Source organism: Ostrea edulis, chromosome 9, assembly GCF_947568905.1.
Source record: "Ostrea edulis chromosome 9, xbOstEdul1.1, whole genome shotgun sequence".
In the NCBI taxonomy this organism is placed as follows: Eukaryota; Metazoa; Mollusca; class Bivalvia; order Ostreida; family Ostreidae; genus Ostrea; species Ostrea edulis.
In genome coordinates this window covers 57,519,135-57,543,181 of record NC_079172.1, presented here as the reverse complement: position 1 = coordinate 57,543,181, position 24,047 = coordinate 57,519,135, and the positions used below count along the sequence as shown (strand labels likewise).

Here is a 24,047-nt window from a genome sequence, read left to right as displayed (position 1 = left end):
ACTGAATGTAAGTGATAAAACATGTATAAGAAAATATATGTAATGGAGATGGGGTGATGCTTTATGTGGTTGAGCTTGGGGGGGGGGGGGGTGTAGCTTGAGCCCTACCCCAAACTTTTAAGACTGAGGATTCCAACCATTTTTCAGCTTGTTATTACAGGACGTTTATTCGGGAGGGGGTGATTACGTAGTTTACTGTATTTACCGTTTCCATCTTGATTTAAAATGTTTTATAAGGAAAATTTTGGAAGTGAATCCCATTTCGTCGTGTACTTCAATTCAAGTTTTGTGCTTCCTTACCACCATTTTAATATGTGTGACTACGCCATTGGCGTTGTCTTATGGCTAATAACAAATTTATCCGAACAAATTTTCTTATTCGTACGAACGAATGTCTATTCCGAACGATTTTATATTTCGTCCGAACAAATTGGTAATTCGTCCGAACAAATTACTAACTCGTCCGAACAATTTACTAATTCGTCTGAACGAATCATATTTTTCTTATATGGCCTTTCTGCGCTGCCGTAGTTGGGCATTATTGAAGGAAGGCTGTTTGTTTTAACGTTTTCTGCAATTGTTGATGTCAGTAAAATGAGCATTGATTACTGTATTACATGTTAAGGGATTTACTGGGGAATAATGTACGAAAGTTCGATGCTCTTTATTTCTTAACACAAAAAAATGTAAAACATTATATAACATAAATTGCTCAGAATGTTTTTCTGTACAACATGCCAATCTTCTTTTTTTCTGGTGACACATTCAAGGAATTGCAATTCCGATCCCTAAAACTGAATATCCCAAATATCTCAAAACCTGTTACAACTATTTTGTTAAACGCTGTAGAACGAAAATTCATGGTAGATGTTCATGATTGCCATTAAGACGCATTCGACGATATCAAATTTAAAGGGTTATAAGAGCCGAGAGGGGTAAAAAATATTTTCTAAAATTTCAAAACTTAAAAAGAATTTTGATCAGCATTACGAACCAATGTTTGTTTGAACGTTCTGCAAACGCTGAGGTAAGCAAATGATAATTGATTACGTAATAAGGGATTTCTAGGGGGATAACTTTTATGCACTTTATCTCTTAAGGTAGAAATATTTTGTAATATAATAGAACAAAATTTGATCATTGTTTTTTTTTTCAAATAATATGCAAGGTTCAACATTATTCTTTCAACCCCTTTAAAGAAATTGTGGGGTCAGCCTCTGAAGTTGAATATCCCATTTATCTTGATTGATTGTATATTGTCTCAAGAATATTTATCTTGAAACTGATTTTTGTTAACTGTTGTTAAAGAACAAAAGTTATAGATAAAATGACCATACCTGTTCGACGATATCAAATTTTAAGGGTCAGCCTTTCAAATAAGGGAAAGGGGTAAAAATATTTACTATTAACCTATCTAAAAATCTATAACGAATTTGTGAAGCATATAATTTGAGTTAAATTTGTTTGTTTTGACGTTCTCCAACTACTGATATCATGAAAATGATCATTGGTTTCGTCATAATAAGTAATTCATAAAGGGAATACTTTACGAAACTTTGATGCTTTCTTTCTCTTCAACGAGAAATATATTTAAAGCATCATAATACAACAATTGCTCAGACTGTTATTCTAAATACTACACAAGCTTTAAAATTATTCTTGCGACCCTTTAAAAGGAATTCCGGGGTCGGCTTCTATAGGCTAACATCCCAATTATCTCAAAACTCAAAGATATTAAATTGTTAAAAGTTGCAGAGCAATGGTTGAAAAAGATGATAAGACCTATTAGACGATATCAAATTTTAAGGTTCAGTCCCTCAATAAGGGGTCAGGAAAGGTCAAGAGTATATCCTGAATATCTCAAAATAAATTTATAACAAATATGAGAAGCGTTATTGAAGTAAAGTTGTTTGTTTTGACATTCTCCAACTTCAAAATTTATAGGGGAATACTTATGTAATACGGAATTTATAGGGGCATAATGTACGATCATTAGTTGAGTTATAAGGAATTTATAAGTAAATAATGTACGATCAGTAGTTACGTAATAAGGAATTTATAGGGGAATAATGTACGATCATTAATTAAATTATAAGGAATTTATAAGTAAATAATGTACGATCAGTAGTTACGTAATAAGGAATTTATAGGGGAATAATGTACGATTAGTTACGTAATAAGAAATTATAGAGGAATAATGTACGATCATTAGTTAAGTAATAAGGAATTTAATGGGGGAATAAAGTATGATCATTATTTACGTGATAAGGAATTATAAGGGAATAATATATGATCATTACTTACGTAACAAGGAATTATAAGGGAATAATGTATGATCATTAGTTACGTAATAAGGAATTTATAGGGGAATAATGTACGATCATTGCTTACTTAATAAGAAATTTATAAGGGAATAATGTACGATCATTAGTTACGTAATAAGGAGTTCATATGGGGATAATGTACGATCAGTAGTTACGTAATATGGAATTTATAGGGGAATATTGTATGATCATTAGTTACGTACAGGTAATAATATATTCATAGTGGAATAATGTACGATCATTAGTTACGTAATATGGAATTTATAGTGGAATAATGTACCATCATTAGTAACGCAATAAGGAATTTATCAGGTAATAATGTACCATCATTAGTTACGTAATAAGGAATTTATAGGGGAATAATGTTCGATCATTTGTTACATAATAGGGAATTATAGAGGAATAATGTACGACCATTAGTTACGTAATAAGGAATTATGGCGAATAATTAACGATCAATAGTTACGTAATAAGAATTGATAGGGGAATAATGTACGGTCATTAGTTACGTAATAAGGAATTCATAGGGGAATAATGTTCGATCATTAGTTACGTAATAAGCAATTTATAAATAAATAATGTACGATCAGTAGTTACGTAATAAGGAATTTAAAGGGGAATAATGTACGATCATTACTTACGTAATAAGGAATTTATATTTACTGGTGGATAGTCTGTCCCCGAGGATACTTGTCGCTCGATAGATGTTCTTTCATGAATATACACAACAACGATGAGATTGATTACTGTTCGTTATCTTCGCCTTTCATAGGGGAACAATGTACGATCATTAATTACGTAATAAGGAATTTATAGGGGAATAAAGTACGATCATTAGTTACGTAATAAGCAATTTATAGGGGAATAATGTACGATCATTAATTACGTAATAAGGAATGTATAGGGGAATAAAGTACGATCATTAGTTACGTAATAAGCAATTTATAGGGGAATAATGTACGATCAGTAGTTACGTAATAAGCAATTTATAGGGGAATAATGTACGAAATTCAAATGCTTTTTAATATTGTGTAAAGCGTTATCGAACAAAATATGATCAGAATGTTATTTTAGAAAAAATAGTATCTCCAAAATTCTTGCGAACCCTATACACGAATTATGGGCTTGCCCCTTAAACTATACATCCATGTTATCTTGAAACAGAAAAAGGCCATTTTGTTAAACGTTTTAAAACAAACGTTGTAGATAATGGCAAAAACCATACAATCCTCCCAAAGTATTCGTTACTCGCAATTAGATTTATTCTAGTTTTACAGGATAATTGAAGGGCAGATCACTCTAAGAGCAAAACACCTCATTTATTTTTCAGTCTGCGTTCTCCATTCGTTTTCAATTTAACAAGAATGAATGCCCCCCTTCTTTGAATTCTTTAATGTATCTAAAATCATTTGATAAAGCAGAAAAAGGTAAGGCTTAATTTATCAGAATGAAATAGATAATTATACTTATTGGAATTCGTCAACATGCAGGATCTACGGATTCCTTAAAACCGTGATTTATTCTGTACGAGTGAAAGGTTCTCATCCAAACAACCACCAAACCAATTATATGTATAAAACCTGTTTCCTTTTCATTAAACACATTGCAATCTGTAGATACTTTTTTTTTATGAAACTCACATGAATATGGAGTCGAAACTATAATACTGTAATAGACTTTGGTGAATAAATAGCCAATAAAATTTCCATGTTAGAAGTCGTATATGTAGGCAAATATTAATTTTAAAAAATTTAAAAGGGAAAATTTATTTGAGTCAAAGCATCTCTTGTGATATTTCTTGACACTACATGGTATATACCCAGGCATTTTACAATACTAATCAATCTGTCGCATTTGCATTGGTATTTCATATTTTTAATCCACTGCTTGACAGGGTTTCCCCACATACTGTATGTGTACAGTGTATGACGAGGCAGTGTCATTGGTCGATTCCGTTGATAACGTTTTCCCCATATATTTCCCCCCTTCAGAGTACATGTAATATTGACACAAAGTGTTTGATGCTCGAAATTAATTAAAGAACGGGCCAGATCACCTGCGTTTGAAAATGACAATCTGTAATTAATAGTAAATTCGAAAACAAGCGATATAATTGTCTGTGCTACGGCCCTGGGCGCTCAAGACGGGTCTAATTTGTTCGGAATTCACCTACAGCTGGCTACGTCTCAATAGTTGTGAAATATTTTCGAAAGAACGTAAAAGACAAATAAACAAAAACATTGTTGACGTGCAAATGCAGATTAATATTGATTGATTGAATATTGTTTAACGTCTGACGTGTAATGCAGATTAATATTGATTGATTGAATATTGTTTAACGTCTGACGTGTAATGCAGATTAATATTGATTGCTTGAATATTGTTTAACGTCTGACGTGTAATGCAGATTAATATTGATTGATTGAATATTGTTTAACGTCTGACATGTAATGCAGATTAATATTGATTGATTGAATATTGTTTAACGTCTGACGTGTAATGCAGATTAATATTGATTGAATATTGTTTAACGTCTGACGTGTAATGCAGATTAATATTGATTGATTGAATATTGTTTAACATCTGACGTGTAATGCAGATTAATATTGATTGATTGAATATTGTTTAACGTCTGACGTGTAATGCAGATTAATATTGATTGATTAAATATTGTTTAACGTCTGACGTGTAATGCAGATTAATATTGATTGGTTGAATATTGTTTAACGTCTGATGTGTAATGCAGATTAATATTGATTGATTGAATATTGTTTAACGTCTCTTTCGAGAATCTTTAACTCATACGGAGACGTCATCATTGTCGGTGAAGGGCTGCAAATTTTAGGCCTATGCTGAAACTTACCGCCTTTGAACAGAGAGAGATCTTTATCATGTCACAATTGCTGTGACACGGGGCCTTAGGTTTTGCGGTCTCATCCGAAGGACCGCCCCATTTAGTCTCCTTTTACGACAAGCAAGGGGTATTTGGGATCTATTCTAACCCGGATCCCCACAGGACACAGAGTTACTAGCTTGAAAATACGGATGTATATTTAATTTCTGTTATAAAATTTAGAAATTCATTTCAAAATTAAGGATTATCTCCCTCGTGCATAGCTCTTATCCTTGGACGAATTTGGCTCCACTTTTTGGCACGCTGTTTTTGGCTATATTTAGCTCCAAAACTTCATAGTATTTTGGATTTCAAACATTTCGGTTGAGCATCACTGAAGAGACATTATTTGTCGAAATGCGCATCTGGTGCATCAAAATTGGTACCATATACGTTTTACATTAATACACTTGCAATTTGCAAATTTTATGATCGTATTTAAGAAATGATTTTTAGGTCACACTCAGGTGACCTACTTGTATTGGAATTGAGTTTTCGTCCGTCGTCGTTCGTTAACAATTGAACATTTTAAACCTGTTCTTAATAATTACCTTCCCAACTCTTTTCAAATTTGGTATGAAGCATCACTGGGATAAGGGGGACATAAGTTGTAAATTCGGGTATCCTGGGGTCTGAGCATAAACTTCCAGAATTTGACCATTTTTCAAAAATCTTCCCTACAACCACACATGTGTAAGATAAACTAAATGCATGGTCATGTAGACCATGAAGGCCTCTACCAAAATGTCATGATCCCCGAGGTAGAGGTTCTGATCCCATTGCGGGGCCAAACTTAAAGCTGTATGACCCGATGTTCATGTATTATTTTTGTACATAATTACTTTAAAGCAGATTCATTACTTTATAAAGTTATTAACTTTCCCTTAATTACATGCTTGAAAACATCTGCATGTAAAAGAAAACAGTGCGAATATTATTTAGAAAGTAAATATGGTGGCTACATATATAAATCATCCCAGAATAGACGTCTATAAATAGACCCACGCGCGTCAGGGGAATCCCAACATGATGTATTAACTCATACGCAACTGTCTAGTTTTAAGGCTGAAAGAGCGTAAAACAACAAATTACTAAGAGGTATTTGATATTTTTATTTCTATTAAACTTATGGTACGGTACTGTTATAACAAAATACACAGCTTTACACAGATAAGACCACCAATGATTTGAAAGTTTGAACTGGTCACGTGACTGTCACTTGAAATGACAGAGTGACGCGGTTATTTGTAAACATCGATTTAAAATCAAATTATTTGGGTTAAAACAGGTGAAATAATTTATGATATGTCGTACAGTCTCATAACTACATACGTGCGATGATTTAATAGCGTTTTTACGAGATGGAAAAAAATATTGTAATTCGGACCATACAGCTTTAATACATGGCGTTTATGATAAAAACATTTAAATAACATCTTCTTTAGTGCTATTGATACTAAATTAAAACTAAATGGATATTTAGAAAGAGCAGGTAGTCCTTTACCGACTTTGTAAATTTGATGATGCCAAGGGGTAGGAGTTTTCGTATCAGGGTGGGGCCAAAATGGTCACTTATCAAATGTGTGAACAATTGAACCATTTTTAACGTCTTGATAACTACTATTCCAATTCTTTTCGAATTTGGTATGAAGTACGATTGGGACATGGGGACATAAATTGTAAATTTCAGGCCTCCTACACCCTTGGGCCTGATGGGAGGGGCAAAAATTGACCAATTTTCAAACATCTTCTCTACAACCACACATGTGTAAGAAAAACTAAGTGCCTAGTGATGTAGAGTAAGAAACCTCTACACAAATTGTAAAATTTTATAATCTCTTGGGTAGCGTTTCTGACCCCAGGGTGGGACCAAACCAGGGTAGGCCAAACTTAGTATTATATAGTATATATGTGTGGAAAACATCAAATAATATCTTCTTTAATGCTATTGATACTAAATTGAAACTAAATAGATATTTAGAAGGAGTAGGTCAACCTTTACCAAAAGATCGGTTTTAGTTCCAGGGTGGGGCTAAAATTATTACAGTGATTGTCTTAACCATTTGAAAGACTTATTTATGTTTGCTGTTACGGTATAAAAACTCGTTGCTTGGTTACAAAAAACAGATAAGGGTGTACCAAAATTATGAATTTTGCAACCTTAGGATTTTGACTTTAAGATAGGTCCAAATGTCTTATCGTGTTGATGTTACATGTACACATATTATGTAAAGCGTTTCATCAGTATAGGCACTTTCGAAGGCATTTACGTTTTCTGAACACATCTTGTTTTATACTGTTGCTGAATATTGAAATTTTGAGTAGAATTCATAGCCTTTTGGCACTACTGATACTTTTAACTAATAATCAGGTGACCGATAAGGCCTGTTGGCTTATTGTATTATTTTTTAAATTACACGAGGGCATGCACTAAGACGCTTTAAGTCAGCATACTTCATGAAGCAGAATTCCCAGCCGTAAAATCCCGTGGGGATCCGGGTTAGAAAGTACCCCTTGCTTGTCGTAAGAGGCGACTAAATAGGGCGGTCCTTCGGATGCTACCGCAAAAACCGAGGTACAGCAGGTGTGGCATGATAAAGATCCCTCCTTGCTCAAAGGTCATAAGCGCCGAGCATAGACCTAAATTTTGCAGCCCTTTACCGGCTATGGTGACGTCTCCATTTGAGTGAAAAATTCTCGTTAAACAATATACAACTAACCAACCCAACTGTAAAAATAGTCGTACCATACTTATCAATATTCATACGCACAATTTCATATTCACAAGGAAATGGCTATCATTTCAATTCGTAGAGATATCGAAGGCAAAAACATATTTGCAAATACAACCTCTAATTAATTAGATCGAATACTATCTGACGTGTTTCGTTACACAACTATTTGTAAACATGTTGATTTGGGTTACTTTTGACTCCGTTGTCCTTGCTCGATCACGGCAAATGTCGTTCAGCTGGTTCAACAGCCTGTTCCTGCTATGCACCTGAACCCACCTCTGGCGTTTCCAGGGGTCAGTATTTGCCCTACTTTCAATTTTGCATTCTTAATAGGATTTATTATAAGACTGATCACTGTTCATTATCTTCACTTTTTTACTCATTACATTTGTTGTGTCCGTAATCCATGAATGTTCTGATTAAAGTATCACGCTGAGCGGAATCAATAGTCTTATACACTAGTTTGAACTCATCAATGTAGAAAACTGATATTTTTTAATTATTCGCAAGGTGTCACCTAAATGGAATTTTCAAGTTATGATCCTTTCGTAGTTCTTGAATAGATTTTTGAAAGAAGAAAAAATCCAATTATTGAAGAACAGCTTTTGAACATGAATACTATCAATTCATTGACACATTTGGGGCACGTGTTCGTGATTAGGATCTATTTTACTCATAATACTGCATGTCCGTGTATTTCTCCCTTAAATGTTATCTTAATTCAAGGTTGTATAGTAATATTATTACAATATTTAGCTATCCGCCATTCTGTCTGTCACACCTTCGTTTCCTGACCATATATCTGAAAGTCTTTAAGGTTTTGCAATGAAATTTCATAGAATGACCCCCTATGACTTCAAGAAGACCCTTATTGATTTTGAGGTCAAAGTGCAAGATCAGAAACTTAAAAATCTTTTAGATAAACTACCTCTTAACATTAATTTTCTCCAGGCTTGCTCCATGACACTCAATGTGATGAATCCCTATAACTCAAGATCTCTAATTACAGATCAAAAGGGGAATGGTCAAGGTCACAATTCGTATAAGGTATTAAATAGCTTAATACTTTGAGAGAAAATGCCCCGTAATCGAAGATTCGAACATTTGTATGGATGGCGACAGGAATTTCATGTGTATTCCTTTCTTTTAGATTCGCAATATTTGACCTTTACCTTGAGGTTTGACGTTCTTTGAAAAACATTAACCTTGGTCATAACTTTTAAATTGTTGGTTGTAATATTTTACATGTGTATTCCTTCTTTAATTTGTGTGCGTCCGTCCGTCTTTTTGTCAGTGTGTCCGTCTGTCGTTTTGTTGTTTCCAGACTATCTCTTAAAGTCAATAAGCTTATGCAATGAAATTTCTGAATTGAAGAAGATCCCTATTGAGTTGGGGTCAGAAATTGGGTTTCCAGACTCCATGCTTGGGTAATGATACTCAATGTGATCAACCTCTAGATTCTTTGGGCAAAACTGTGGATATAAATAAGTAGTGACTGCTCTTGCAAGTGACAGTCGAAGGTTATGCACGATACCTTTGACACCAACGTTGTTGCAGCATCTTTTTCACTATTCAAACTGTTAATCATTTGTTACTCTAGAAAAGATTTATGTTATATGTACATATACACATTATTTGATATACCATTAATATACCTCTGGTGTCTCCAGGAGTCCGTGTTTGCCCAACTATCTATTTTGTATTGCTTATAGGAGTTATGAGATTGACCATGCACTGTTCGTTATCTTCACCTTTCATAAATACATTAATTGTAATGTACAAAATGTACGAATATTCTTTGTAAACATGTATGCTTGAAGAACAGGGCTTTTGTTTTAATCTCTTCGTCATTAACTAGCAATACCGTGGGAATCCGCGGGTTAGAACAGGTCCTCAGTACCTCTTGCTTGTCGTAAGAGGCGACTAAATAGGGCGGTCCTTCGGATGGGACCGCAAAAACCCATGTCCCTTGTCACGGCAGGTGTGGCAATTAAAGAACCGTCTCTGCTCAAAGGCGTAAGCGCCGAGCATAGGCCTAAATTTCAGTCCTACACCGGCAGTGGTGATATCTTCATATGTGTGAAAAATTCACGAAAGGGACGTTAAACAATATACAATTAATCAATCGTTATTCAACTGGTCCAGCAATCTGAACAGAAATATTTCAGAATAGAAAATTGTCTAAAAGAGGAAAGAGTAATTTTATGGAGTATGCAGACCTGTGTCGTACTGAATGCACGTTTTCACGGAGATTAATCTCCTTTTAAGCATAATTTCCTTATCTCGATGCACAAGGGCTAAACTAGATTCGCATAAAAAATGCCATCGTAAGCTGCAATTCACTCATGTTTGATGATTCACCATTACCGTCTTCGAATAATTTTTTTAAAGCAAACTTTGTCATAAAATTTGATTAAAGGGAATATTTAAGATTGGCATCATTGTTTTTTGTCACTTGATGGCGGCATTCTTCATTAATTGATCCTGATGTAAAATATGATAGGCCAGCTTTTCATCTTTTCCCTCCCTCCAGAGAAAGTCGATAAGGAAACCGTACCTGCGAAGTTTGATCCTGTATATTATAATGTAATCGCTAGAGGATATAATTGATTACGGTGTGTGTATTTATTCAACAAAAGGTCTGAATCTCAATGTATCTTATCAGAGTTAAACAATGCGATTCAATATCCAAGCACGTGAGCACTAAAGGGGCTGATCTAAACGAGATGCGCTTATTATGACTTTTCATACCATCGCTGAATCCAGCCAGTTCCGCGAAATCAATACCCCCAATCACTTATTACTGCTTGTAAACACATTTAAAGGCTTACCGCGCTACAAAAGGGGCTTTAATTAAAGAGTGCCGTCAATGCTCCCAACTTCTACATGTTCGATTCCTTCTGCTTTCGTATATTTGCTTTTCACAATTTTCCCAGCTAATAAATTGCTAATTTCAACAGTTCATACGACATTCTGCAAGAATCATTTGATATCTGTTACCACGTCTACAAGAGAAAGTGATTGACAGCATATTTTATGAATATTTGGAACTGACAGACATCCTATATAAGTGTTGCATTACTGGCTGGGGAATAAAATCAAAGAAAAAAAAATCGGGCCAACTTATCGGTAAGTTTTTTTCATATCAACTTATCGGTAAGTCTTTCATATCAACTTATCGGTAAGTCTTTTATATATTCTTTGCAAAGTTTGATATTCTACTATTTAAGCATTAGGCAGGAGAGTTACCATTAACGTCTTCAAAAGTAAAAAAAAAAAAAAAAAAAAAGACTAATTGATATTTCTACAGTTTCGAATACTTCAAGAGATTTTTCGGAAAGCACGTGCCATGTATTTGCTTCTAAATGTATACATTTGTTATTTTGGATCCAGTCATTCTGAGGTTAATATACGAAAATAGTGTTCTCTTTCCATCGTAAATCTTCTGGAGGATATATGTTGTCAAAAAATCAATTTTGCGATTTCATCAAGAAATGAAATTGATTTGGCAAACGAACGAAAACAAAGGGTTGTGTTTTCGCTCTCTATTTAATCATGGGTGTAAGGTTAATATCGGTGTGCCCTATCTTAAGCTTTTCTTTGTTCATGCTAAACAGTTACTTTGCTTATCTAATGTGTGCTCTCTTTTGTGGTGTTGATAGTTGGAGCAGGTGGGACATTTTGAACGTAGGGGGGAGTCTGGGAGATACAATGTACATTTTACTATTATTCCTTGGTTTTCAGTACAAACTAAATATCAAATTATGCTATACTATTTCAAGACCATTAGCGTTGTTTAATAAAATCTACTAATAGTACCCGTATTACAAGGAGAGATCAGTTAATTTTTCTTATTGTTCTTTTTCGGCATGACTTGTGATGTAGTCTGGAAGGTTCAGCAGGGCCAGACACTATAGTAAAATTTAATTATAACAATAAGAATGTCAGAGTAATTACATAGAACGGTACATTATATTCAATGATAGGGACTTTTAGTTGACATTGTAGTTTAATATACATGTAAAATTATGCATGTCCAATGCATGCTATTTTTATGAAGATACCGGATATTTGTAGGTGTTAACCACTACAGAGACAGACATTAAACACACCAAAGGTTAGAGCCTAAGTCAGTATGTCTCTCGTGTTCAAAATGCAACGAAATATCAATAGATATTGCTATGTAAATTAAAGACTGTTTTAAAATATTACTCGTAAAATAAGATCTCTTTATCATCCCTTACAAGATGATTTACATCAATTACATACGGGAAAATGCAGTGTTGTAATTCTATTCCATTCTCAAAAGAGAATGTAATTGGTCTCATTACAATGGAGAGCGTTCGAAGCCTATAAATATTTTTCGTATCATCATGCGAATCTTTCCGCCATATCGTCTTTGTCATGCAGCCTCTAGAGACTCGATCTTCCTACTTCACCTTAGGAACCGGAAATTTCTAGGAAGCTGGTTAATTGAACAAACCTCATTAAGAAAAAAGAACCTTCACAATAGCAAGCAAGGTCTTTTATTTAATCCCCAGGGCCGACAAGATACAAGTAAAAATAATAAAATGGGGGGCTTAGTAAAATCTTTAGAAAATGAGTTGCCATGAGCAAATTGTTCTTGTCATTATTTATTACATAACTGTGTGCTTTGATACTTTATCTTTTGTACTTCAGCCTGCTATGTAATGGAGGAAAAGCATTAGCTAAAATTTTTACAACAAAGCATGTGAGAAGTACCAAATTACCTTCATTATTTCTTCTTCATAAATAAACGCACTTCTGATTTCAGACCTGGTTTGATTTTTATTGGAAATGACGAAGTTGCTGAAATACAAACATATACTATAGCACCTTTAATAAATGCAAGCAATGAAGTAAAACAAAAACGCCAAACATTAGAAGTACACACACACACAGATATACAAATGTGTATACACACAGTAATGCAGGCCATATCATGAGCTATTGAATGCCGCACTTCTCTATTGATAATCCCAAAACCCGCTTTTCAAAAAAAAAAAAAAGTAAAGTAAAATTCCACTTTAATCGTCAATTGTAGATAAATATCCCTAAATACCGTGAAAAGACAGACTGAACGCAATACACGGTCTTTTCAATTTCAAAACCATAATATGTACTGGGAGGGTTTCGCAAATTTAACAGGTTTTTAAAAAAGATTTGACAATGACAGTGTACAAGAATGCAAATATTTATTTGCGCACCATCTATATTTTATGGACAATAAGGGAATAAATAGATCAATGACGCTTGATTTGAATATGATACATGTAGCATAATGCAGTTGGGTATATCACTATTCCGTATATATTGAAATCCCATTGCGTTGGAACACTTTACATATATATCATATTTACATAGGACAATAGTTTCAATTGTGTAGTTAGAATTGTAAAACAAAAAAAAGTAGAGATACAATTTGCATAACTATTTAGTTGAATGAAATTCCAAATTGTGTCGAATTTCCTATAAAACTGTTGAATTTCCAGTAATATTGTATAGACGGGATTTTTAATCGTTCTATGAATATACATGTATATGTATGTACACTCTGTTCCTAAGATTTTATCAGTTGGGTTAATTTATGGTAGTGATCATGAACGATTAAAACAACATCCAGCATATATACGCATCTTTTATCGGTATGTCATCCCATTTCGCAATTCAATCAGTTTTTAATGCTTACCAAGCACCCACGAATGATTTTTAAACAAGTCATTCAGAGAACCTTATTAGAGGCTTAAATGAAAAATGGGGGTTAAAAAAAGATGGCATATTTCACACATTATAAGGAAAGTGTATATTATAACGTCTTAAAACTTAAAAGTCAATATGATTGACGTCATAATGAGAGACAGGCGATACATATGTATGTGATAATTTTACAAGTTTTAGAGAACTATTACAGGGATAAATTTCACCATTGGTGATCTCACTTTTGGAATAAATTCCAATGCTGTTTGAATATCTCTTCAAAACGTGAACAAAATCGTGTGTACATCAACAAAATCAATACGTACAATTAATTTAGCACAATTGGAAATATTTGAAAATTACACTTGAATCTTAAAAACAAAAAAATATTTTAAAATTTGGATTTAAAAGACCTGTTTGATTTATTTTGCATTACAGCATAGAACTTCCACAAATCAAGACGAATTATGAGAGCCGACTATATATAGGTTTATTACAAGAAACTCATTTAACCGCCGTGGTGGCCTAGAGGTTAGAGCGTTCGCCCTGCATGCGGAAGGCCGGGGTTCAAATCCCGACCTCGAAAACCCAAAGTCCTAAACAGGTAGTGACAGTTCCATCGCCAAACGCTCGGTATCAGGTGTGAATATGACGGGTCCTCAGAAATGAACTTAAAAACGGATGCCACAGTAAGTGTGACACGCTAAAAGATCCTCACTGCTCAAAGGCCTTTTGAAGCCCTACACCGGTCTTAGTGAAGTCTCCATATGAGTGAAAAGTGAAAAATTCTCTTGAGAGATGTTCAACAAGATACAATCAATCAAAAACTCATTGGCATGAAAATATTTATGAAAACATAAATTTGGTTTTCATCATTTTTTAACAAGTGTCGTTAAAACGCATACAAATTGCATATTTTCACAATTTCTATTTTCTTTTTAACTATTTTGTCGTTCACAATTTGTATAGCAATCGCTGGAAAACATATTCATTTCCCGAGTTTGCCGTTAAAACCTGATGGTTTTTTTTTTTTTTTTTTTTTTTTTTTTTTTGGTAGCATGCTTTTTGATCCCGGAGAGTGCGTTCGAGACTGTCGTACCCGTTGTTCTTGTGCTGCTCCGTTCTGAGATTCGCGAATGCATGACGAGAATGTGTGCATACGAACGTGTTCTTCGATCACACTACGTACAGAGGTGAGGTTGAGTTTTTGCAACTCGAACCCGGAACTGGTCATTCGAGATCGGTAGGAACTTTTATTCGTGCGAAGAGCGGTGGTCTCGAGCACACTCTAAATGTTTACGTGTACTCGTTCATCATTCTGGTTCCCGAATTAGGGAACCAGATTTCATTAGCAAGTTGCATGCACTCTAAAAACAATGTTTAGGTTTGGAACACTTTTTAAACGTGTTTAGGTCTAAACGTGTTTAGGATTGTGCTTATATCCTAAACGCGAAGTGTAATAAACATGTTCTACCCTAAACATGTTCAGACTGAGAACATGTTTAGCTATGCAAAAATACAGTATCTAAACACAAAATAACATGCTAAACACTTGCTAAACACATTCCTAAACGTCTAAACACAATCCTAAACGTCTATGCGTTTAGGTTTTGAACACGATAAGCTTAGTAACATTGTTGACATTAGTTTTACAGTCTTCATGTAGAATATTCCTGTCTTCTGTAAATGAAATTCGAATTGCAGAAAAAATTGCATGTCAGAATTGCCATACTTCAAACTGCTATAGTGTACCAGGTCCCGATAGTGACCATAGTGTACATCATACGCCGTATTGCAAGTATACACTGTCGAGGTCGATATCCAAAATTGATGGAACCATTAGAAGAGCCGTCTATGGGCTTCAACCCTTTCCTGTTGGAAATGAGCAGAGTTTAGGAGTATCCAGAAATTTTTATCTGGAATTCCATTTCAACTTGAACAGGTCTGGACACATACATATTGAATTTTAAAAAATAGTGTAATTCATTGTCTCTGGTATTAGACGTGCCTTTAGTGTTAATTTAAACCAATGCATCACTCTTACTTTGCATTGGAACAAAATTCATTTAAATCTTGTGAAAGAGAACATCAGTTGCAATTGATGCCCCCCCCCCTTTTTTTAATTCAACATGTGACAGTGCCTGTTATGAAAAAACTAGCATATCAAGGACAAAAAAATTGTTGAAGTTGTACTTGCCGGGTGATATTTAACCATGTATAGTTTACTTCTTATATGTGCATAAGTGATTTTTAATGGTTTTGTCTTTAACATGTATCGCGGAAATGTCAACCGTGTTGTTTCGGCAATTAGAATATAGAAATAGACTTGCAATGTAATTTGAGAAGAACCGCCCAAACCCGTGTAGTGATTTTGGGGGGGTGGATTTTTAGTATTTCTGGTCGGGCTCGGAGTCCTCTGAGCCTGCACGTGATTTTCTCTCTCTCTTACCCGCGAACTCTAGGCAATCGGACGTGTTTTAGAAAGTGCAGCAGTGTAGTTATTGTATTTGTTAACCCCTTGCAAGTTGTTCTGTGTATTTGTGAATATATCTGTTTATAAGTGTTTTCCGGTGTTCTTTGTGTGTAGGAAATCACTTTACCCGCATTGTTCGATTTGAAACATCATGGATCCCATAGACACAGTTTGTAATGCAAGGGATATTCTTGCTAGATTTTGCAATGTTATTCTCCTATAATAGAAGAGAAAGCTACTATTTAAGACTCTTTAATGCTGTGGATTGAGTTTTAAATAGAAGGTTAGCAAATCATTTTGTAATTGAGACCAAGTCAAAACCTAAATACAAGGAGAACTAAACATGTTCAAAACCTAAACACAAAAGAGGTAAACGTGTTCAAAACCTAAACACAATAAGGGTAAACATGTTCAAAACCTAAACATAATAAGGGTTAAACATGTTCTACACCTAAACATTAAAAGAATTAAGCATGTTCAAAACCTAAACACATTGGGTTAAACATGTTTAAAACCTAAACACAGAAAGTGTTAAACATGTTTAGATTTAGAACGCGTTCAAAACTGTACACAAGAAATGTGTTTAACTTTGTGTTTAGGATCTAAACACCATTTTTAGAGTGTGTCTTTGCTCTGTTTGAGTACAACAGCTAGGGACTTAATGACCTCTGTGACATTGAACGTTATCAAAACAATTGCAATACTAAACATCATGTTGCTGGGGTTTTAATCTGACCAAAATCCTATCATCATAGGATGGGAGATTAAAATCACAATTTGAATAGGATAATAATCTAATTTTTTTAATGCTACATAAAAGTCGTTGGGATTAAATATTCCATACGGAAAGTGGTAAGATTGTAATTTATTCCATTACTTCGTTACCGATAGTTCAAGGAAATTTGGTACGAAATCAGATTATGCCAATCTTTAGTTCATTAGTTTTCATCAGCTACTTTTTCAGCTTCTATGAAGCAGGAGCAATTATCCAATATTAAATTTCCAGGAAGACTTTATCTCATATATATAATCAAGTACTATCCTATGGAAGAAATTACCCCAAGACATGATTTAACGAAGGAGTTTTAGCAATATAAAAATGCGTTGGAGTTGCTTTCTTATGTACATACTATTTTGTAAGAATATTTTGGTAGAGGTTCTAGTTCTATTCATTATCATGCAAACAATTTGCCTCCTTGATGTCCAGACGTAAAGAGGTTTCTCGAAGACTATCAGATTAATACATTTTCAATACATGACCCTCCTGGGGTCTAAACTCAGGGGTCACGAATTTTTCAATTTTGGTAGAGGCTTGAGTACACATTATAATCATGCAAACACTTTGCCTCCTTGATGTTCAGAAGAATAAGATTTTCTAAGATTAATGCACTTTCAATTTATGACGAAGTTATACCCTGGAACCCGAACCCAATTTTTGTTCCCTTTACCCATAAATGTTATATGTACAATGTATGTACCAGAATTGATTTGAAATGGTTAAGATGTTCAAGAGAAGAAGCTGAAAATGTCCAATAGTTTTGGGTGGACTCGCTTCACAAAACGACTGACGAAAACTGATGGTAATAACCCGAGTCATGGGTCACCTGAGTGACTCGGGTGAACTAAAAGTATGTTTCATCAATGCAAAATTTACTCGATTTCTTTGTGTAAACAAATTCCTAATTAGAAATAATACGATTTTAGAAAGGCAGTGAAATTATATGTCTATTGTCGTCATAAAAAACTTTTATTTTATAGTTCAAGTACGAAAGTCAAATGCTCCGCAGGTGGGTATCGTTTAGAAAATAATTTAACTTAAATTGTGATGGTGTACAACTAAATATTTATTTGCTTCGGTATTTCCTTTAGTTTATTGTCTCATCACAATAGCGTTGTTTTAGACTGAAAATGTCCTTCGGTCTTGTTGGGGGGGGGGGGTGTTCCATGATTAATTGAGTTTATGTCCACCAACTCGTAAAAATATGTTGCACAAATTGTTCATGTACTTAGAAACACCCATTATGTACATGTAGCAGTAGGTGATTATGCACTCTAAGGATAGGAGTAATATTCTGTAAATTACAAGGGTCGGTTTCTCCACAATAGACACTTTGTCGTCCTATCGTTTGAGGTAATCAAATATTTCTGCTTCTATCAGAAACCCTGAAGAATGCCCGTGTGTGTTGCATTTCCGCTCAAACAAGAACTTCCTAGCAACGATAGTATCAAAGTACAAATTGTCAGCATTTTCATAGAAGGATTAAGTCATCGGAAAGCCAGCAAAGACGTTAATCAGTGTGGTCGTGACAAGCGTCGCCTAAAAAGCATTCGTATGTGTTTTTCGTCTTTCTTAATGAAATTCGATTTCCGGTTTTGTTATATTATACATCAGTTTCGCAGAGGAAAATATTTTCAGAAATGTTTGGTAAAAAGGATATTAATGAAAATACTTCCTTTAGAAATAAATCAAAGAGGAATTAGGAAATATTGAAACTCTTTTCCGCCATTTTCCCACCAACACGTTAGGGATAATTGGCACGCAGAAATGAAGCTATTATACAAAATACTCGATTGATTGCAACGATAGCTTTGCAGTTGAGGAAAGATACATCTTAAACAAAATTAAATTTAAGCCAAAATAATCCTGTCTATCGCCGTGAATAAAAGCAAGGATAGCCTATGTAAAAATGAATCTATTTGAAATCAGTAACTGAGTAATGTTGAAAGGACACTTTGATTGAATGGGTATTGGAAATTCTGGAAAGAGCTTAATTGGTACTATGTAGTCGTTGTTCCTACGAAATGGCTACTGAAACGAAGAAGAAAGGGTTCGAAAGCCCTCTTTTCATGCCTTTTCCCAAACGAGGGTGTATATATAATTCTATCTAGCGGATTTATTCTCCGCATAATAAAGATCTTAATAAGTAACTCCAAGTCAAATCCCAAGTGAGACAACAACGCTGTTCTTGTCATAAGATGTTGAAAAAGATTCTCTAATTTACCAAAAATTCAGCGAAAACTGATAAATTGATTCTGTTCTATACAGCAGACATAAATCAAATGGGAAGGTGGTTTTTGTAAAACTAGCAATTCTATTAAAAGATTCACACATTTGCTTGTAAGCAAAGTGGAGTATTGAATTAGTTGGTAATAAACTTTAAGTTGGGAATTCTGCTTTTAATCGTTTTGAAAAGAAATTTTACGTACAATTCGAAGTATGCCACTAATTACCGCATCTTCATCACATTCTGTACAAACGTAACAGATACCATGGGCAATATTATTTTGAATTTGTTTGTCTGCAGCTTTTAAGATGCATAAATGATCAATGTTATGTGATTGCTCTAAAATTCAAGATATAAGATATAGGGGTCAAGGCCAAAGAGGAGAGGGGCATTGTGCTTCACACAGACATTTGCTATTTCAAAAGCTGTATAGTACACGCATATTCTATATTGTAACAGTATTTTCATTTTATAAAAAAAAATAAGCATATTACCAATGTTTCTATATTCGTATCCTTGCACTTTTTCATGCTATATACTTTTAGACATTTCATACAATTACTGAAATGAGACATACACATATCGTCTTTTTACCATATAAAAACTACCTTTTATTTTTTGTTAGTTTTATATCATTATCATGTGTAGCTATAGACATATAAAATTCCCAATGTTTTTGCTTTTGATATCTTTACAAATTATAATGATAGCTATCTCCTCATGAACGCAATGCATTTGTGAACGATCCGCGTTTGAATCTTGATAAATACATTACGTACACGTGTATTTTAACGACTGGCTATGCCGACAAAATTGAAAGGTCAGTGTGAATATAAGAAATAAATCGTTATTGAAAATGCATGAGGGTATGAACAGCGACACTTCACGCAGACTTACGTAATGAAGTGCGTTAGCCTTCATGAAAAGTATGCCGGCGCTGTGCGCCGCAGTTCATAACTTTATGTTTGAAATTCATTTCTTAAATGTACTCTTGGGTTTTGAATGAGATTGAGAATGTTTGTTTGTTTGTAAGCTGTAAAGGAAATGGTAAGAGAAACAACTTTCTTGGTAAAATATACTTAATGAAAATTAACGTAAATTATTTTAAGTGATTAAGGGTAAACATTCATTTTTTTTGTCGACCGACATACCTACCTAAGATTACAGGCGGAATAATTAATACATTATCAGGAACTTAACGCTTGAACTACTCCAATGAAATGTCGACATTCTACTCGAAATGTAATTTTTTTTATCCTGAAGCTGAGTTGATTGAACACAGACAGTCGATGATTCTAGACGCTTATAAAAAAATCCTGACACAATGATTTAAAGAAACATTTTCTGAAATTGAAAAATGTATAAATGACATTTTTATGAACGCAAGCGGGTTTTTTTCTCTCCACTCAACCAAGTTTGCATGAAAGTACGTTTTCAAGCGCTTTTGCCGATTTCTTCGTACATGTGTGTTACGCGTACTAAAATACACGTATCTGTAAAAGACAGTTACCGATTCTAATGGTTTTCTTTTGAGAAATCGGGCTTTTAACCAAGAAACTTTACTATGTACTACAGTTTTATTTAGTAATGGGGATGAGTTGTCTCTGATATCAATGTTTTTTTTTTGGTTTTTTGGGGGGAGGTGGTGGTAAAGGGGGTGATTTACCTTTGATATAAGTGGTTTTATTTTATTTTGGTAACTGAGGTAAGATGTCTTTGATATATTTTTTATTGTGGTAATGGGGGTGAGTTGTCTCTGATAACATTCAGTTTACCAATATTTCATTTCAATAATGAAGTAAATGTTTGTAAAACTGATAAATTTCAAGATTTCGAAGACGTATAGATAATGACATGTATCTATTTTACTACAACGTACATCCATATCAGTCCAAAAAATCGAGCGGGACGTTAAACAATAAACAACCAACCCACAAGGGTCATACATAATTGACAAGTTCTAGATGTAAATGTACACAATTTAGACACTTAAACATTAGCAAGATTACTCATAAGATAATGTGTATGAGGTATTTCTAAAAGACGTACGCTATTTATATAACAATATTTACAATTCCATTGCTTTTGCCTTCGATATCCTTACAAATTGCAATGATAGCCATTTCCTCATGAATGCAATGTAGTTGTGAACAATATGAATCTTGATAAATATTCTACATCTATTTGTCCGCTAGGAATTCTGACAGAAATGAAAATAAAATGTAGCTATAAAAGATAAATCTCAGTTCTGAAAATACACGAGGGCATGAACTGCGAAGGCGCTTTTGTATTTTTATATATAAAAAAAAAATGAAATATAGTTCTTAGTACATGCTTATCTCAAATAATGCATTATATGAAATCTAAAAGGATACAAATGATTTCCCCTTTATAATTATCTTTTCGTCTGAAAAAACCTGTAATGGGTCGAACGGTTTTCTGTATGTTTATTTGTAAGTAAGATACTTCTACGTATCGTCCCTGACAAGTTTGGCGTTATGGTACTCGTCTGTGAAAATTAAATGATGAAGTAACAGTCCACCTACGACTCTTCATACTGCCATACGACACGCAAGTGCTTGCCTTTAAATGTACTCTCCATTGTACTTGTATAACAAGTAAAAGAGGCCACAATATTTCTTATCGGCCACAGGAGCGGCCGATCTATTTAATTAGAAAGTACGCATGGGGAAATAATAAATCTTTATTTTTGTTTTGTTTCGATAGAATAATTCCTATCAATAGCATGTATAAAAGTTCTGAATAAACCATATATAGATATAACTGTTGATAACTATAATCAATACGTTTTCTATGCTGTATTATACTAATATTAGGAGTTTACGATTAGCAATTCAAGCATACCTTATCTTACTCCGTTGAATTTTCAAATCATGTCATTGGATTTTTGTATTCATTCAATTCTAATATAGTAGTAAATTTCATATATATATATATATATATATATATATATATAAAGCACAGAAATAGCAATGAATTTTTAAATGAACATAACTGCCCTAAGTGAAGAGATATTTAATATAAAGCACAGAAAGTTTCACTTTATTTGGATACCCACTTCCGCCCCTACCCGGGGTTGAACTCACGACCTGCGGAACCAAATCTCCTAGCAGCATGTAACCAGCGCGTTAGACCTCTCGACCATATAGGCAACTCTAGATGGAATTTGCAAAATTAAAAAAAAATACGATATAACGATTTATAAGAAAAATGAGTTGACTGTTATAATAAAAGGTTGCCCCCCCCCCCCTGGAAAAAAATTCTGGATCCGCGCCTGTATACGATACATAAATCGGCAAATGAGGGCATAAAGTAACATTTGACTTTCCTTGGAGTGGCCGGGATAACAGTGGACTGACTTGTCTCAATTCACCGAAAATAGAGTGCACTAGAATTCTAGCTCCCCAAACAACATTTTAGTATTCAGTGTTATAAATGATAGTCCACTAGAATTCTACATGTAGTTCCCCAAACAACATCTTAGTATTCAGTGTTATAAATGATAGTCCACTAGAATTCTACATGTAGTTCCCCAAACAACATTTTAGTATTCAGTGTTATAAATGATAGTCCACTAGAATTCTAGTTCCCCAAACAACATTTATAAATGAAAGAACGAGTAATGTGATTCCATGACCAGTTGTGGTGCACATCATCTAATTTGTCTGATTGATGACAAGAATCTATCCTTGACATGACATATATCATCATACAATTATTGTACACTGCCGTCTTCTTACAGTTGTTTGGAATTCGAAATGGGTGTCGGGTTTACATGGATATTTTTAGACATTCTAATTTATCGTCATGTTAAAGGACACATCTCGTGTTTTTAAACTTTTTAATTTTTTCAGCAAAATTAATTCATTTCATGCCTAAAACTACTTTACATGTGTTTTAAAAGAAACAGTTTGCGTAGTTTTCGAGTTTGATTGCGATGAAATTCAAATCTTGCGATATGCATATTTTCTTCGATATTTTACGCGCCATTATCTGTGACGTCATATGCGACCTCGAGCGAGAAGATTTGAAAACATTTGTTAGCCATTTCATAAACAGATTAGATTTAATTGACAAACAAACAATTATCACATTAACGGCTTGTAAATAACACTGCATTGGGGTGTTGTGTGCCGTTTAAGGGTGTACTTGCTGTCAGTAGAGATGATTTGGACTGTGTTTTTTTCAATTTTCGAAGGAAGGTATGAGGGACAAGACGTGAATATTTTTTGTTGTGCACAACGACTTTGCCATAAAAAAAAACCCAGTAGAATTTGTCCCTATACTTTTTCAAACAAGCTCTTGGACAAAGACGTATATAAACTGTGAGAAAATGGTTCTATCGAAGCTTCGCACTGTTACATATAGGCCTACCGCATATGCTTTCCGTTCTGCTCTCAAATTCAATACACACTCGCACCAACTGACCTTCACCTTGTAACACCATATAGGCAGAACTTTGCTAGCAGTGTCTACCAACTGGTAGTTTTAAAAAAGAAATTTAAAGATAAAAGATAATAGAACTTTCAATTATAAATAATAAAATATGATATTTCCCAACTTTGAATTGAATTATAATGCTTTCATTTTTTTTTTTTAAAGGAACGCGTACGTGTTTACAACAACAGCACGCCGCGCTCCCACTTCCTAAGTAACAATGTGTAGATAACAAAAAATAATGATTAATAAAATTGAGCTTGAATAATATAATTTAAAAGTATTGTGATTTTCACAATAACTTTGAACATTTTTATTATATATTTTTTCCCCGAAATGCACCCGTGACGGTAGGCCTAGTTGTCAATGCTACATGTACGTAATCGTATTATAATTTAGGCCTATCTAACTTCTCCAAAAATAAATTTAATAATAATTGCT

The 24,047-nt window shown here is 34.0% G+C and overlaps 1 protein-coding gene across 1 annotated transcript in view; it reads left to right on the top strand.

Annotated features, from left to right (window-relative positions):
- LOC125658921 (G-protein coupled receptor dmsr-1-like) overlaps nucleotides 1–24,047 on the top strand; it is a 66,480-nt gene that overhangs the window by 8,472 nt on the left and 33,961 nt on the right. The window contains exon 2 of the mRNA XM_048890376.2: nucleotides 10,913–11,081. The gene's annotated coding sequence lies outside the window, so the exon portion shown is untranslated. The remainder of the gene's footprint in view (nucleotides 1–10,912; nucleotides 11,082–24,047) is intronic.